Consider the following 18,796-nt stretch of genomic DNA (forward strand, 5'->3'; position numbering starts at 1 on the left):
ATTTGCAGTGGCAGGAGGCCCTGGTGCACCCATTCTCATTCTCTGTTTCTCTCAAATACATAAATATTTTTAAAAAGGAACTAGGGTGAAGTGTCTGACATTTAGAGCAGAGGATACTCTGTGGCCAGCTATGTGACAGAACAAGTGGATTTGATCATTGTTATTGTGAGGTATTTCCCCATATTCCCATGTGAGCCTCATCCAAACTCCAGGAGTACTTTTTACCGCCAATTAGGCTGGATTTGGAATCACCTAGGCGACTGGGACCTACCTCTCTGAAGACATTTCTAGGATATTAAGTGAGGGAGGGGATCTGCCCATCCTGGATGTGGGTGGCACCATCGCATGAGCTGGGGACCTGCATGGAATACAAAGGACCAAGGGAGGAGGTCAAAGCACACAGGCCCCCCCTTGTCTCTACTCCCTGGTCCCCACGACTGGAGCTCCTCCTCCCTTCCATGTTCCATGCCACCTCCTTGCCATTATGGACTGAACCCTTTGAGGCTATGGGCTAAAATCAACCTTTTCTCCCTTTAAGTTGTTTCTGCCAAGTCCTTTGACACAGCACACAAAAGGAGCTAACGCAGTGGGGAAGGCAGGGCACCAGTTACTACTCTTTCCATTGCCTGTGAAGAGCAGCTGAGGAGTTAGTTTCCTAAGATGGCACTGAACTGGAATCTAGATTTATATCATTTTATTGCTCATTTGTCATTGTTCTTCCTACCATGTCACAGTTATTTCTAGAGCACTTTTGCAAATTAATCCAGACTTGGATTAAAAGAAAGCTAGTGGCCCTGAGGCATGCCCATACTATACCTCAAGCCTCCTGAAGCCAGGAAAATATAAGCGACAAGTTCTCCCTCATCAGCATCTTAGAAAGAAGCCTGCTGATATTCCATCTTTGCTTCTAGACTCCAGACTGTGCAATAACGCATTTCAGTGTTCATGAATGAGAAAACTACCTACTCTTTATGGTGTATGGAATCCAAAAGTGTTTTTATCATGTACTAGAGAAACAGTTTGGAAATTACTTGAATCTCACTGACCAATAAAAAGGAGTTTAAGCTTTGATAATGAAGGTCCCATGCAATTTTGCCCAAAGACTCTCTCCTGTTGCCCTCTAGGAGAGTAGTTTGCTAATCTCACTTTTCTTTGGTTAACTCTCCCCAGCCCCTTTGCCTGCTATCTCTTACAGCCATGTACAAACTGCGCAGGCACTACCCAATTTGTACATGCATGCATTTCATGCAGGAGGTGTATTCACTTATGCTGCACTTTTTAATTCCCCCTCTCACAGCTAACCCTATTAAGTGAGAAAAAAATCTTGTTGATAACTGGTAGAGTAGTTAAACACATAGGGACATTTTTCTTTCTACCTACAACCTCTTCACCATTTTGTGTGTGTATGTGTGTGTGTGTGTGTGTGTGTGTGTGTGTGAAGTAGCCTCAAGCAATTTCTCCCTGCAGGACAATAGTGTGACACAGTGAGGAGCCCTGAGTGAATTGAGGTCACTTAGGTGTCTGAGTAAAACACAAGCAGCATACAACTTGCACAGCCAACTTTAGTGAATACTTTAGAAAAGTACATTGGCAGAGATCTTCCTTGAGTGTCAAACGATTCACCTTAGTAATGGAAGGACATGCCGTGCAGGACCATCACAGCTCTCATAACTTCCTCTTCTTCCCTCCCTAAAGTCTCTCCAGGGGGAAAAAAAAAATTAAATGGCACCAAAGAGTGAATTAAAGCAAATCCACAGGCTGGAGAGATGGTTTATTGGCTAAGGTGCTTGCTGCCAAAGCCAAAGGAACCAGGTCCAATTTTCCAGGATCCATGTAAAGCCAAATGTACAAGGTGGTCATGCATCTGGAGTTTGTTTACAGTGGCTAGAGGCCCTGGCACACCCATTTTCTCTCTTTCTCTTTCTGCCTTTTTTTTTTTTTTGTCTCTTCTCAAATAAATGAGAAAAATAAAATTATATAGATATAGCTATAAACCAGTCTTGGAGCTCATCCCTATAATCACAGCGCTCAGAAGGCTGAAGGACAAAGGATCAGCATACGTTTTCATGCCAGTCTGGGCTACATAATCAGTTATAGGCCAATCTCAGCCATAGAATAAGACCCAGTCTCAAAAAAAAAAAAAATTAAGTTAATACAATTCATGTCTGCATTCTTCATTTTCACCAATGAAATTAGTGTAAACTATTACAATTTATCTTCAGTAATGTACATGTTTTCTACAAAGGAAATGTAGATTAAAACATAAATTATTCCTTGCAGGCTAGCTGTCATAAAGCTGGAAAGTGATTTGCAGGCCACTGGGGAAGGAAAGGCATCAGCTGTCTTAACCAGCAGTAGACCCTGTAAGCTACACAACCAGCCACACAGACCAGATGTGCCAGCCAATAGCAGCATGACTGCTATGGGGGTAACCAACTGCTCTCTGATTGGATCTGAGGCCTATTCCGTGGGAGGAAACTCATACCTGACACCGAAAACCTAGTCAAAACTCTATGGATTAGAAGGTCACAGGCCCTAGAGTGGAAGGGAAGCTGCTCTTGCTATTTGGCTAAATGGATATGTTGTATCCATCAAATTGCCCACCACATTTATTTGTTTATGCCCATAGATCTGTGGTGCTCTTGCTTTTGGTCTGGGAAGCTTCTTTTTTGCAAATGGTGGTGACTACTGGCAAGACTCAAAACTTGTCACGGTTCTGAGAATAAGTGAGGGTCACGTTCTCAGCACTGAATGAAACATCCCTGTCATACCTGCCAAGGTTCAGAGAATTGCAGATTAGGTGGTAGAAAGAATATAAAAGCCAAAGGATGGGGAGCAGTTCTTCAGAATGCTGTATTCTGGGCATGGTGCGGCCATAGTATTCATGACGCTACAGTGGCTTCATTACCTGCATAATATTGGTCCAATCACCTTGTCATCATGGATAGTGGAGGAGAGGCAACAAAAGACATCACAAGAGAAGAGGGACTAGCTGGAAAGAGGGGATCCAGTTGAAGGAGAATGGGGGAGTGGGACAAAAGACAGTAATGGGAGGGGACTATGATCACAATATATACATGTATGAAAATGGTCAACAAAAAGGTTTTAAAGATCATCGGGCATGGTGGCACATGCCTTTAATTCCAGCACTCGGTGGCAGAGGTAGGAGGATCACTGTGAGTTCAAGGCCACCCTGAGAATCCATAGTGAATTCCAGGTGAGCCTGAACTAGAGTGAGACCCTACCTCAAAAAAAAAAAAAAAAAAAAAGGTTTTAAAGATATAAATTAAAAGTCTACAAAGTGGGCTGGAGAGATTACTCAGTAGTTAAGGCTCTTGCCTGCAAATTCTAATGACCTACTTGATTCCCCAGTACCCATGTAAAAGCTAGATGCACAAAGTTATGAATGCATCTGGTGTCCATTTGCAGCAGCTGGAGGCCCTAACATGCCCATTTTGTTTGTCTCTCTTTTCTCTATCTCTCTCTGCTTGCAAATAAATCAATATTTTTGAGTCTATAAAGGAAGTCCAACATATAGCCTTTATGTGTTGTTTTTAACTAAATTGTCTAATTCTTAAGGAGGAATATGGTTTATAGTTTGCTATTAGCATGCATCAAACACTAACAGCATCCCAAAGTTGCAAGACTAAAAAGAAAAACCAAATCTTGTCTGTGATTTAGTGTAAATAGCCTGGAAAGGGAGAAGAGAAAGGTCCTGTGAGCTGCCTGTTGCTAAGGGAGTGCCTAGCTGACAAGAAGAGAAACAAGCCAAACACAGACTCCAAGACATCCCAGCGAGGGAGGCTGGCTGTTGGGAAGTGCTTTAATCTCAGACTTTTCATGGGTTTATGAAAAAACAAGAAATGAGCTACAAGAACAAAGGATTATATTTTAAGCACTTATCTCTATCTATACATTCCCCCCCTAAACTATCATTTTTATACTAGTAGTGGTTTGGCATTATGTGAGCTTAACTACTGACAGGATTTCATGTTATATAAAGGAAAAACACATAGAAAATGATGATTAAATCATGGAGGCAGAAGAAGAACATTATAACTTGAGACTATTAGCACCTCAGGGCTTGTATGTGTATATTTGATTAAAATTCCAGCTACACAGGGCTGGAGAGATGGCTTAGTAACTAAGGTGCTTGTTGCAAAGCCAAAGGACCTCGCTTCAATTCGCCAGGACCCACATTAGCCAGATGCACAAGGGGGCGCATTCATCTGGAGTTTATTTACAGTGGCTGGAGGCCCTGGCATGCCTATTCTCTCTCTCTCTCTCTGTGCTCTCCCTCCCTCTTTTTCTCTTGCTCTCTCAAATAAATAAATAAATAAATAAAATTCTTTAAAAATCCAGCTACATGTCAACTGTGTCAATGCTCTGATGGCCCTAATGAGTCACCCATACTAAAATATGTGTGTGACACCACACATGTGTGTTGTTGTGGGTTGAATAGTCTATCAAGATCTTTTATATGAGGTTAAATTTATGTCCCTGAGGTTACAACCAGATGTCAGGTATGGTTTCATTTTAGAAGTTTAATGGGTCCAGTGAGATATTTCCCAAGTGGGAGGTTGGTTTCAAAGAGTATCACAGATCAAAGGAACAAACTGGGAAGGCGCTATCTATGTTCATAAGAATTTTATTGACTTAATGCACTACTTATGAGCAATAATTATGTCATATGTAATAGTAATAATCATTTAAATAGGAATATTTATGTGCTAGTGGTTATGGAGAATAATATGTTAGTCTATTATGCAAATTATATACATTACAGTATGTGTTTAAATGCATGGGGCATAAACTTAATATGAAATTCTACATATATGTATAATGTATAATATTACATAACCACAATACATAATGCATGGTCTACAGATGGCTGATTAAAATTCATCAAAATTTATCGACCTTGACATAGAACTTGAGAAATGATTTGTGTGTGTGTATCTTGAGCAGAAAAGCCAGGGAAGAGTTTAAAGTGGGATTTCAGCTTTTGGTGTGGTCGCTGTTCCTTCCTGGATTGTCTGTTCTTGATTGACAAAACCAGAGTATTCACTATGCCAAAACTGCTCTTCATTTAACAAACATGTCTTTACATAAGTGTCAAAAGGGGCTTCAAACTAAAATAACCGGGAAATGGAAGAACAAGGTTATTTGTCTGATGATAACAAATGGGAGGTACTTGGGTGGGCTTCCCACTCAAGTGATCAAGTACCATGAGCAGAATAGACACTAAGTGGCTAGAATGCAAGGCTTTGATGTTATAGAAGCGTGGAGTATGGGGCTGATAGCTAAAACGAGGTTGGAAGTAAAAAGGCAAGGACTCCACCTTGTTGGCTAGGGATTGAGCATAGAATTGTATCAGAAAGAAGAAAATGCCAGTCTGGTTTAATGTCACTTAAGCATGTGCAGCTGTCTAGGTCTTCTAAGAGGTCAGGTGAGACTAGAACTGACCAGAGTAATGGTTGGATTGCAAAAAGAAAGCCAGGAATGTTTCTAATTGAATAGTGGAGATGGAATGGAATTTTATCAGAGTTAAAAGTTATTCCAAAAAAAAGAGTTATTCCAAAAAAGAAGTTATTCCCATTGGGTTATTTAAGTCGATTTCGTTAAGGAAAAAAGAACTGTGATGATATGTTGAAGATTAAAGTGGATATCATGGCTAGAGGGATGGCTTAACAGTTAAGGCACTTGCCTGTGAAACCAAAGGACCCAGGTTTCATTCCCCAGGACCTACGTAAACCAGATGTGTGAGGTGGTGCATGCTGCTGGAGTTCATTTGCAGGGGCTCTCTCAAATAAATAAAATATTTTTAAAATATAAAAACAGTTTAAAGTGGAAAGCAAGCCTTGTATGAAGATGGTTTAATCAATGAGGATATTCCCCAACTAGGTTTGTCACAATAGGATGAAGTGCTAATGACAGGTTGGTGAAGACCTGCTCCTTGGGAGGATATCTGTCCTTATAGCAGGATCTAGCCTATAAATGTTGTTTTAATGAATGCAAATAATAAAATAGCACCAATTCTTTGGGTTTCTCTTAAGATGTAGAAACCCTAGTACAGCTTCATGCTATATCAAGAAGGATGGATGAGCCAGGTCACCAAGAAATCAAGCGGGAGTTGAAGTGGAAGCCTCCTTTCTATGGATTAGCTATCAGGATGATGAAAAGAGCTATCAGCATGCAGCCCTTTGGGAAAGAGACGTCATCAATGGTGTCAACCAGCAGTGGACCCTGCAAGCCTTGTGGCTGGGCCAGCCAGTCCAAATGTGCAAACTGGTACAATAGTGGCATGTCTGTTGTGGGAGAAACCAACTGCTCTCTGATTGGATTGGAAGCCCACTCCACAGGAGAGAATGCATGGCTGGTACTTAAAACCTGGTCAAAATCTTATTGCTTGGGAAGTCATAAATCATAGAGGTTATTAATTGTCTGGCTAAATAAATATATTATACTTACCAAATTACCTCTGAACAGTTACATTTATGACCATATATTAATGCTACATGCACTTGATTAGAGAACCTTAGCTTTTCAGATGGTGGTGACCACTGGCTGACTCAAAACTCACCACAGTGATGAGAAGAAGTGACAGGAGTGTTCATCACTGACAGGTCCCTATCATACCCACCAAGGCTCAGAGTCCATTGCAGGAGAGGTGGCACAAAGGATGTGAGACCCAAAGGAAGAGTAGTACTGCTTATAATTCTGTCTTCCAGACTCAAAATGACCTTTCTATTCATGAACTTACAGTGCCTGACACTACCTAAATAAGATCTTCATAACGAGAGGCAAAAATGATGAAATCAAAATAAAAGAAAAACTAATTGGAAAGAAGAGGGGATTCAACAGGGCAGATATTGGAGGGAGGAAATGGAGGTGGTGGAAGGGAATTATAATCTGTTTTTTATGCTTATGGAAGTTGTCAATAAAAGGGTTTTTTAAAAAGCATGGGCAGATGAGAAATAGAAAGACTATTTGAATGAAATTACCAAATAATCCATCAACAGATGATGTCATTGTACTAACCTACTCTAAAGTGTCAAATATATTTACTTAGGCAAAAACTCCAAAGTGATTTGAGGGTCAATTTGTAGAGCAGGTAATTGGATCATTGAACTAGTACCTAATCTAATTGTTGTGAAAACTCAATTAACAGGGCTGTGAAATAGATGATTTGATTATTTCATCCATTTTATAAACAAGCTGAACAGGCTGTATAGCCCATTTTATTGCATTTTATTGGCCATTAACACAAGCAACAACATATGAATACTGGGCTCACCTGTGAAGATTGTGACATAAATTAAGTATAAGAGTTTCCAGTAGTGACTAGCGGTTTTCCTCTGTATTACTTTTCCCATAGTACAGAACTTCTAGAGTATCAGTTAAGACACAGCTGTTCGAGATGTAAACCTAAGGCTCATTAGTTGCAATGGTGCACACTTTGGACCCAGATGCTACGGAGGCTAAAACCAGAAGATCATTTGAGTTTTAGAGTTGGAGACCAGCCTGGACAACCAATGAGAACATGCTCCCAAAGATCAATAAATCATTGATAATAGGGTTGAATTTCTGGTTTCGTCACTATATAGGTTTGCCTTTTCCAGTAGTGAATTCAAGAACAAATGCAAGAAAATTCTTCCTTTCCGGGTAGCTTTAAAATTCACTCTTAAAACACTCCATGTTATTTTCTGATGAGAGTGATTGTTATAAACATTCAAGTCACACATACAAATAAAACAAAAGTATATCTTTTCTACCAATCTATATACCCATACATGCCCACACATGCATCTCAAATGTTATCACACAGTAATCCAGATAGGTTGACTTTTTCTGGGATTTTTTTATTGTTCTAATAAGACTATGAAGATTAAATTTTTCTATGTTGTTAAGTTTTTAGATACCGTATTTGAAAGCAGTCATAAATCTCAGTTTATTAACGTTCTTCAGAGAAATAACATCCCTAGGGATATACATAAATTTCGTTTGTGTGTGTGTGTGTGTGTGAAAGAGGGCGGGGGGGAGAAAACTAGTGGTGCAGGTGGTACATCTGGGAACTGAGAGCCAGAAGCACCAATGACAAGGCCAGAAGACAGATGTCTTCCATCTAGTTCAAAGCCTAATCTCTCTTCTACCACCTTTTGTTCTGTTCACAACCTTAAAGGGTTGAATGACAACCACTCACAGAGGTAAGGGAGATCTTACTTAGTTCCTGATTCAAATGCTCATCTCTTCTGAGAAACACCCTCACACCTTTACACCAAAATGATGTTTTCCTGGGCATCCCTTAGTCCAGTTAAATCAATACCTAAAGTTAATTATCATAGCTGCCCTGAAATTCTTTCGACTTATCAGGCCCAGTTCCTCCAACTGCCTCACCTGACAGGATCTAAGTGGTGCAATTTTCCTACAATTGAGCAGAACATCCCAGATGTAACAAGTCACATTAGCAGCAGAAGCGCTAACTTTCTTAATTGCATGCTTCTGCTTTAAAGCACTGTGCTCAGCATTTCACCTGGAACCTGGGTTTGCATTTGTTTCCTGGAAAACCTATATGTAATTATTGACTCCTAATGAGTTTGCAGTCAATTAAAACCAATTTTTTTTGCCAAACCTTCTTTCTACATTTGAACACCTGTTTTCTGTACATTAATTTCCATCATGTTCCTATGTTTCTGTCTGTAACCCAAACCTGTCAAAAACTAATCTGAATCAGTTTTATCATCCAATGTATGAACTATCCCTGCCAGGCTAGGTCACTTCAAATTGAATACATTCACCCTTGTAATGTCCTTGTGTCACTAATAAAAATGTCGATTGGGTAAAGGCAAGGTCATGTCCCAGCAGCACAGTCATAGCCAACTTAATAATCCACTGACCAAAATTACCTTTGCGTACCATACAATGAGGCAAAACATAAAAAATTTATCGACATTTGGAGTTATCCCAAATTCCTTCATGCTTTTCACAAGGCTTATAAAGTGAAAAGTTATGTAGTTTATATAACGGTTGCATGCACGATAAACTAAATGGTAATTTTTGCTCACAGTTGTGCCTTTACAATAAGGTGTGCTAGAAAATATATCACCAGACTGTTCAAAATCTGGCTTTTCTCATATTTTTATCTAGAGTGAGGCTTTTACTTAAGTAAAACAAATGCACTGATTTGAAGAAAATCTTGAAGTATATAAAACATTATGCTAGAGTATATGATATATGGATACAGCAAAAACTGTGAAGGCAGTAAGCAAAGGACTAAAGTTAGGGAAAACCTGGTATAGATTCTTAAAGTTTTCAATACACAAATAGAAAATCTGGCCTTCATAAAACCTCAGCAGGGAGTACATGAGAGAAATTGTCAAATATTTTACAGAATCCACAGCCATTCTTCTCATTCAGTAAATACCAAGAAAAATTAGGTAAGAATTTTGCAAAATTTTACTTCTCTGAAGCAAAATTTTGTAGGTTTATAGAAATGAACATTTCTCTCTAATCCTTTATGGAAGTAGGCAGGCTTAAAATATAACAATAGAAATGTACTTTTCAGTGTTGTTTCCTAAAGTTCCCACAAGCCATCTGTTTAATGATCTGCTCCACATTTCTGGGTGGCCTCAAACATTATGAAAACAAGGCCATTGCATATCTGCAGCCTCAACATTTCTACTAACCCCAAATTCTTCCTGGATACCTACCAGTAGCTCTGAAATCATAGAATCATGGAATACGTTTTGCTACTTTAGCATGTACGTATTTAATCTGACGCTAAAGATTTGAATTAATTTAGACCATCTGCATGCTCTCACCAATCAGTCAATAAATACTGAACATTCCCTAAGTGCCAAGCAAAAGGCTCAAAACTGATTCCCCCAGGAGCTCAGGGCTTAGTGGGAGACAGATTATATAAACTCATGCATATTTATTTACCACATGGCAAAGGCCATCATAGAAATATGTATAGAATCCTATGTGGAAACAGAGGAGAAACTGTTTAACTTTGTATGGCCTTACAAGGTAGTGATATTTGGGTTGGATTTTAAAGTCTATATCTTCCCTAGGAAAAGAGGGGCACTTTGAGTCTGCTACATTATAGTTTGTCTACTGTATCTCCCAGCTTCCTTGAAAGTTGTACCTGTCTCTTAGAAATCACAGACTCTCATGTTTAACGCCACTCATAAATGTGGAGCAGATTATTAAACAGATGGAGTAGAGGCATTTAAGGCCCAACCTGTTCTTAATACTTCTTTTCTTTTCTTTCCCCAGTGGAAGACACTCTTGATCTGCCAGTGCTGGGTATGCTGTCCTTCCTATATGTTGTTTGGTTTTTAAGTTTTGGATAGGGCTGGAGGGACGGCTTATCAGTTAAGGTATTTCCCTACAAAGCCAAAGGACACAGGTTTGATTCCCCAGGTCCCACGTTAGCCAGATGCACAAGGTGGCACATGCGTCTGGAGTTCATTAGAGGCCCTGGCACACCCATTTTTTTTCCTCTCTCCCCCCCCCTTTCTCTGTCAAATAAATAAAAATAAAATATTTTTAAAATTTTTTAAAGTTTTTGATAATCATTATCTCTATCTCTACACTCCTTCTAGATTTGAGTATAAAACTAAAAACTCTGAAGGTTTCCTTACAAGTTTTGCAAGTTGTTTTCTGCACACCCATACCCTGCTGATTTTCAAGTCATGTAACCAACCTAGTTCTATTCAAAACCATCCCCCTCCTCCCTTTAGTTTTGCTGAAAAGAAGCCCTTCCTTAGATTTCAGTTATCAAATGGCAAGAGGTCTCTGTCCATTGTGTTATCACCACCACAGAAAAATACTTCTGTGCCTGGACCTACTCAGCATCAAGATTTTATTTATTTATTTATTATTTATTTTGCCTCAAGGCTTTCTATACCAAAACTGCCCTGTTTCATCCCCATTCAGCATCAAGCAGATGGAACAGAGTCTCATCTTGCCTCCCTGTAGTGGAGGAGGAGTAAAGAACTGACAGTGCGTGGCTGATGGAGAAGGGGGCAAAAGAGAAGACATCAAAACAGAAAAGGAACCATTTGGGAATAAGAAGGGGTTCAGTGGAAGGAAAATAAAGAAGGGGGAAAGTGGGGAGAGACATGACAGTGGGGATACAACCATGCAGGGAGAGACTGTGTTTATACAATAAATGTAAGCATACAGATAAATGCCCAGAATGACAATTACATTAGGTATTTTGGAGGATAATTTGGATTTGAAGTGATAAATTGGGAATACTTATTTTTTTACTTCCCTCCTTATCTTTGGACTAACCTTCTATTTACTTGTGCCTCCCTACCCAGTTTTTTTTTCTTAATCCTTTCCTATGCATCCTTTATCACACAATATTCTCTGTAACCTTCTTCTCTCCTTGATTCATTGCATTCACCTACAGAAAGGTGATGTTTTTGTCTGGGAAGAAAATGGATATGGGGTGACCCATGAGTTCATAAGCTGAATGAAAACTAAAAGAAGGACTAACAGTGGAAAGAAAGTCCCCACTCCTTTGAGTCTTACTGTCATCCTCTGTCCCATAAGAGCCCTTCCCTCTCCCTGTGCCCTTGAGATAGAGAAAGGAGAGAGTCACTACTAGGTCCAACCTGAACACGCTGGTTTCCTTCCACCAACTTCGATCTCCTGGGTTTTGAGGAGAAACAAGCAATATAAAATTCAGTATAAAATTCAGTAACACACAATATATTCTCCGTAACTTTCACAGCATATATTCCATAAATTAGTCACTCCTAATACCTCATTTCCTTTAACATTTGACTTCTCCAGGACTCCAAAATAATTTATAAACCATTTTCTGTTCTAGGGTACTTTAACACTAAGTAAGAATGATTAATAACTTAATTCTTTCAGGTTGTTAGATGTATGTTTCATCTATCAACAGTCATACAATAAATACCCATCACTAAGTTCACTAGAGACTTTCATAACATCGTAATTACTTTTAATTCCCTGCCAATGTCCAATGTGACTTCTCATGCCTCACTTAAGCCAGAAAGGTTGAGACTTTCTATCATTGGGTAAGCAGCATCCTGCTCAGTTCAGGAGAAGTTCAAGAAATGATATCTTCAGCCTTCCACATCCCTTATAACTAAAGGATCAAAGTCTTTGAGGGGAAAATGAGGCAGGATAAAAGAAAAGACTGGGAAAATAAGAAAGAAAAGGAGTCTCCACTCTGGGGTCTGGCTGAAATCTCTCTAGCAGAGAAGCAAGAATTCCGACACAATTAACAACTGCTTAAGGTCTTTCATCCTTCCCAGATGTAAACCTGCAATTTCTTAAGAATCTCACCAGAAATACCATTTACAAGAAAAGAACAGGTATCAAAAAAAAAAACCTTGTGCAGCCCTAGTGGTGCCTTGGTTTTACTTTATCAGATTGTACCCCCCCTAAGGCAACTCCAGAACCACCCTATAATCTCACTTATCAAAAAGAGAATAAAGGAGGGAAAATGTTTCTTAGTGAGCTCTGGGGATGTCATTGAGACTCATCAAAATGGCATGTATGGGTAACACTAACACATAATTTCAGACCTTCCTTGAGTCACTCATGCCCACACTTGAATATTTCTTTTTCGCTCCCTGAGGAACTCTGTCTTTCTTACACAAGCCCATACCATCTGGTGCACTGTCATTCTCTTTCCAAGCACCTATTATTTCTTCTAGCCCTCTTTCTTAAGTCTGTATTAAAATATATTTAATAAGGGCAGGAGAGATTTCTCAGTGGTTAAGGCACTTGTCTGCAATGGCTAACAACCTGGGTTTTTGATTCCCCAGTACTCACAATAGAGCCAGATGCACAAAGTGGCACATGCATCTGGAGGTTATTTGCAGTGGTTAGAGGTCCTGGTTTGTTTATCTTTTTTTTCTCTCTCTCTCTCGTTCTCAATCTCTCTCAAATAAATAAATATTTTTTTTAAAAAAAAGAAAGCATGTATTGATATCAGTGGTATTTCTGTACACAGAAGATTCGTAATGTCCCAACTTGGAAACTCAGACAATGGAATAAGTGTGGCGCAGGACAGAGTTCCCAAACTCAAACTCTATGGCACCACTTCTGTACTCCACAAGTTTTCTACAGAAATTTTTAAATTGTATGTTTTCATTTATTTCATTAGCTAAGCAAAAGGGAAAATTCTGGTAGATAGATGTATCCAGATGACCAACATAAGACCAAGAACTGGCAAAAGATTTTAGTACCTGCATCTATGTTTGTGTATAAGAGTGTGTATGTGTGTGTGCATGTATATGCACGATTATAATGTTCCCAATGCATTCATTATTCATATAGAAGCTGATTCAAAACATAAATGAGGTGCTTACACCAGAAAGTTTTAAATGACAGCATAAAACTATGGATAAATTGAGGTTCTGAAACAATTTGAATGGAAGAAAAGATGTTAACACTATGACACTGACATAACAAATGGAAAGAAACTATTTTAAAAATCAATACCATGTGTACAAGGTGAGTAGAAATTTGGTTTAAGTAAAACAGCTCTTAATTTACTTGATGCTCATTTAAATTCTATTTAATTTTTAATTTAGTTTACATTAATACTAAAAGCTTTTAATATTCCTCATAAGAACTACAAAACAAAGAATTTTGTGTGGTTTCTTTTGTTATTTGTTTGTTTGTTTTTTGAGGTAGGGTCTCACTCTGGTCCAGGCTGACCTGGAATTCACTATGTAGTCTCAGGGTGGCCTCAAACTCATGGCAATCCTCCTACCTCTCCCTCCCTAGTGCTGGGATTAAAGGCATGCACCACCACGCCCAGCTTTGTGTGCATTTTTTAAAAATAAAAATAATGTTAGTACAGGCCAGCTATGAGAAATTTTCTTTTTCTTAAAAATGACATATCTCAAATGCTAAAAAGCTTCTATATTTTGACTCAAGGTCCTAGTTACTCAGAAAAATATACAATAATAAGGTCATTGAATTGTATCATAAGCACCTATATTATAAGCACCTAATATTACTACTGCATCTACGTTATACCTCAACGAAAAGTGAAAAAGTAGAGTGCAAAAATGTAAGCAAGAGTCATCTGAGTATTGAGTTTCAAAAACAATGGTACAGCAGCTTCAGAATGGCTGATATGTCAGCTCCCAGTAACAACTTCACTGAGCAGCCCAGGACAGACTACCTATCCAGTATAAGACTCAAAACTGTCTACTTGTAACATGAGAATAACAGGTCGATGCAAGATGGTGTGAGGGTTGAATGGAAATTTTGTAAATAAATATCTAAAACAGACCTAGTATGTAATATGGCTCACTAAATGATAGTGATAAAAGAGAGAAGAAGGGAAGGAGAGAACAAAAAGGAAAGAGGGAATGAGGGAGGGAGGGGGTACTATAGTCTGGCTGTGGTAAAGGAAGGATTATAGTACAAACCAGAGTATAAAAAGTCTGTTAAAAAATCTATATAAATTTTAATCCCCAGGCTATATAAATCAACAGCATGCATTTCCTGCAGTAAACTTTTAAAATACCATGTAGTCCACCAATTTACTGCAGAACTGAACAGGAGGTTTCATGGGAGGTCCTGCTAAGTAGATGAGCTAAATAGATTCAGATATGTAGGTATACATTCACCACATTGATAAAGTGAAGAAACTGCATATTCATATTAAATTGAGACAAAAATAATGAAGGCTATGGATGAAAAAAAACCTGGGACTGGAGAGATGGCTTAGAGGTTAAGGCCCTTGCCTGCAAAGCCAAAAGACCCAAGTTCGATTCCCCAGGACCCACATAAGCCATGCACACAAGGGGGTGCATGCATCTGGAGTTCATTTGCAGTGGCTGGAAGCCCTTGCATGCCCATTCTCTCTCTCTCTCTCTCTTCCACTCCCTCTTTCTACCTGCATATTTCTATCTCTCTCTCTCAAATAAATTAAATAAGTAAAACCAAGATCCGGACTCTGAGCACTACTCCTCCTCAGCAGAAAGGAGCCATAGCAAGGGTTTACAGAAATCAGGAGTACACCTACTTTCATCTTTGCTCCCAGTGAGCCCTGCAGAGGCAATGTCTAAAGACTAGGGGGAGCCTTAAAGAAGTCTCACCATGAAACTCAGAGGTTCATGTTAGTGTGATCACCAATGTTAGAATTTGAGGACAAAGTCTTAGAAGAATCTAATAGGTGGCCCCTGACATTTGAGGGAATGTGAGAAACAGGAAATTAAGGAATCTACCTTTCACCAGAAGTTTCTGAAAGTGTCTTGAGCAGGCCATAGTGGGAGAGGAACACACTAGAGGAAGCAACCACCCTTGAGTTTCTGTGAGCCAGGTGAGGACGTCAGTTACCTGCCGAGTTTCCTAGTGCATCCCATTTTCCCTCCATGAAAGGGAGGGAGAGGAAGAAGATGGGCCTCTGGGTCGAAGGCTGAAGTCGGACCATAAACAACCCAGCCTGGAAATACCAGTTGTGCAGTCTCCTTTCTTCACTGAAAGCTTTCACTATTTTATAACCAGATTAGAGAAATATTTCCCATCTTTCCCCCTATATTCTCCCTTCTCTCATCATTGTTAGGAAAAGCAAGAATGGTGGATAAAAACATAGAGATAGGGCTGGAGAGATGGCTTAGCGGTTAAGCACTTGCCTGTGAAGCCTAAGGACCCCGGTTCGAGGCTCGGTTCCCCAGGTCCCACGTTAGCCAGATGCACAAGGGGGCGCATGCGTCTGGAGTTCGTTTGCAGAGGCTGGAAGCCCTGGCACGCCCATTCTCTCTCTCTCCCTCTGTCTTTCTCTCTGTGTCTGTCGCTCTCAAATAAATAAATTAAAAAAAAAAAACATAGAGATGGAATAAGGAAACAGATTCTGCTTCCTCTTCCTTTCTTAGTGAACCCCAACTTTTGGCAGCACACCATAAACGTGCTGAAGAAATGCATACCCAGAGGCTTGCCGTCACAGGGCCCTTGTCACCCATTTCTCATTATAGCCGGACTCGTATCATTAAGGACTGGGAACTTTTGTATAATATTTAATAGGCAACACCAAAGCCAACTATGGAAATGAGGCTTGTTTTTAAACCAAACACATTAAAAGAAGGTCACTCCTGTCTTTCATCTGTCTGCAGCTGCCTTTATTTGATCTTGACAGAAATTTCATCAGTAGCTGCTTGTAACAGGACTCTATACCTGTGGGAAGACCAAATTCAAGGGCTTTAGAGATCCATCGCTTTTTTTTCACCTAAGGTACCATGATGCAAATAAGTAATACAAAATTAATGGTGGGTAAATATTGATGATGATAGCATAGATAAATATCAGTAAATGAGTGAGGATTCAATGAGTGCATAGTTTGTGGTAGGCACTGGGTATTGAGCAGGTTTCATATCATCCACACTGGACTGCGGATATTCTAAAAAATAAGCACAAAAATCAAGATATGATTCTAAACTGAGATAAGTGCTGTGAAGCAGAACTCTACGTGTGGGGCTTGATGCAAACATCTTTGAGGAAGCAATTTCAACAGCTAGTCAGCTGAAACATAAGAAGGTAGTAGCAGACATGAGCTGGAGTAAAGGTTCTGGTGCTGGAAGAAGTGGATGTTTCCCAGAAGCTAAAAGCAAGCCAGTTATGATGGAAGTTTAGAGTGAGAAGTAGAGAATAATTTAAAATGAAGTTGAAGAGAAAAGAGAGTATGTGGCGGTGGTGGTTGGATCCAGGTGTCCTGCATAAATTTAGGTGTTCTGAATGCTAGGTTGCCAGCTGATGGAGATTTGGGAATTAACGCCTCCTGGAGGAAGTGCATGGTTGGAGTTAGCTCATGGGTGTTATAGCCAGTTTCCCCTTGCTAGTGTTTGGCATACTCTTCTGTTGCTATGGTCCACATTATGCTGGCCAGGGGGTGATGTCCACCCTCTGCTCATGCCATTGTTTTCCCTGCCATCATGGAGCTTCCCCTTGAGTCTGTAAGGCAAAATAAACCTCTTTGTCCCACAAGCTGCTCTTGGTTGGATGCTTTCTACCAGCAATGCAAACCTGACTGTACACATCTGGGACCTTACAAACTCTGCAAAGTTGTTTAGATTTTATTCCAGCTGAAATGAGAAAATTGAAGCCTTGAAATTGTCGCTCTGCATTCTCAGATATCGAGCTGGCTGCAGGCTGTGCGGAAAAATGGATTCAAGGAAAATAGAGATCAGTAGATGGCAGATTAAAGGTGACTCTGCCTTAGACTAGATAGCAGTAGTGAGAGGAGGCCACCTAAGCCCCTTTCTTTCCTGAGTCTGCACGCTTGAGGGACCAAGCTTATCCAGTGACAGCACCAGCTGTCACTCTGAAGCTCTGATGCCTGGATTTCTAGACATACAGTTTCTCTCCAAAACATCTCTTACTGTCCAAGTCACTTGCCCCAGGACTAGTGCCTCAAGGACTTTCTCCTTTAGACACCACAGATTCAGGTGGAATTTTTTGTCGTCTCCTCAAAACTTGATGCCTTTTTGACTTTTCATCTCCCTCTCTCTTTCTGTCTCTGTGGGTGTCTTGAGTGTCCTCCTTTCTGGCTCTACATTGCACACATGTTGGGATAGGAATCGTAGGCAATCATACCAACAGCTTCGGGAATACTTCTGCCCAAATCAAATCAACTCCAAGGCACTCACTTGGAGGTTTAGGTGTGATCTAATCCTCTCGGCTATGCCTACAGCAAATAACTATTTCCTTAGTTGATTATAGATTCCTCACTGACTAGTATAAAGATTACTTAGCAGATACATGCTGCCAATGTGCAGCATAATAAACAGTGGCTGCAGTGGCCCTGGAAGATGGGTATAGGTGTGGGTTTTATGCTTTCACAAAAAAAAAAAAAAAAAAAAAAAAAAAAGGCTCTGGGGGCTGAATTGATGGCTTAGCAGTTAGGCACTTGACTGTGAAGCCTAAGGACCCAGGTTTGATTCCCCAGTACCCACATATGCCAGGTGCACAAGGTAGAGCATGTGTCTGGAGTTTGTTTACAGTGGCTAAAGGCCCTGGAACACCCATTCTCTCTCTATTTGCCTCTCTCTCTCATAAAAAAAAAAAAAAATTTTTTTCAAACAATCTATGGGCTTGGGAAATGGCTCAGTAGATAATAACTCGCTGCTGCATACGTGTGAGGACCTGAGTTCATACCCCCGTGCCCATTTAAACGCCGAGTAGGTACGGTAGCCACCTATAATCCCAGCATTCAGGAGGCAGAGACAGGGCATCGCTGAAGCAAGCTGCATAACTGAATCAGAGAGCTCCAAGTCCAGAGGAGAGGCTCCACCTCAGCAAAATGGAGATCACATGTGAGCCCTCCACACACAAATGCATGTACAAAATGACACACACACACACACACACACACACACACACACACACACACACACACACACACAGCTAAAATCCAACTCAACAAGAAAGAGAGAAATGAAGTTTCACACCATATTGACAGAGACTTGGTAACTATGAGAAGGCTAAGAGGGATGAGGACCTCAAGAACAGGTAGTTCAGGAGCTGAAGGGCAGCTGTGTGCAGAGGGGAGACAGAGCCATACAGACAGGTACTCATGATCTTTGTGTCCCACATCCACTCTCTCCACAGGCTTTCCTGCAGGAGAAGGGAGGCACTATGGACCCTGTATGGACAACTTCCTCAAGCTTTCTCATCCCATTCCAATTAGGTATGGATAATGAGAAGTGCATTAACTAGAGAGAGGAAGGAGAGTGAGGCTGGAATATTTCCTCCCCCTGCAAGGGTTCCACCGCCTGGCCTGTGACCACCATTG

The sequence above is a fragment of the Jaculus jaculus genome, chromosome 11, assembly GCF_020740685.1.
Source record: "Jaculus jaculus isolate mJacJac1 chromosome 11, mJacJac1.mat.Y.cur, whole genome shotgun sequence".
Classification (NCBI taxonomy): Eukaryota; Metazoa; Chordata; class Mammalia; order Rodentia; family Dipodidae; genus Jaculus; species Jaculus jaculus.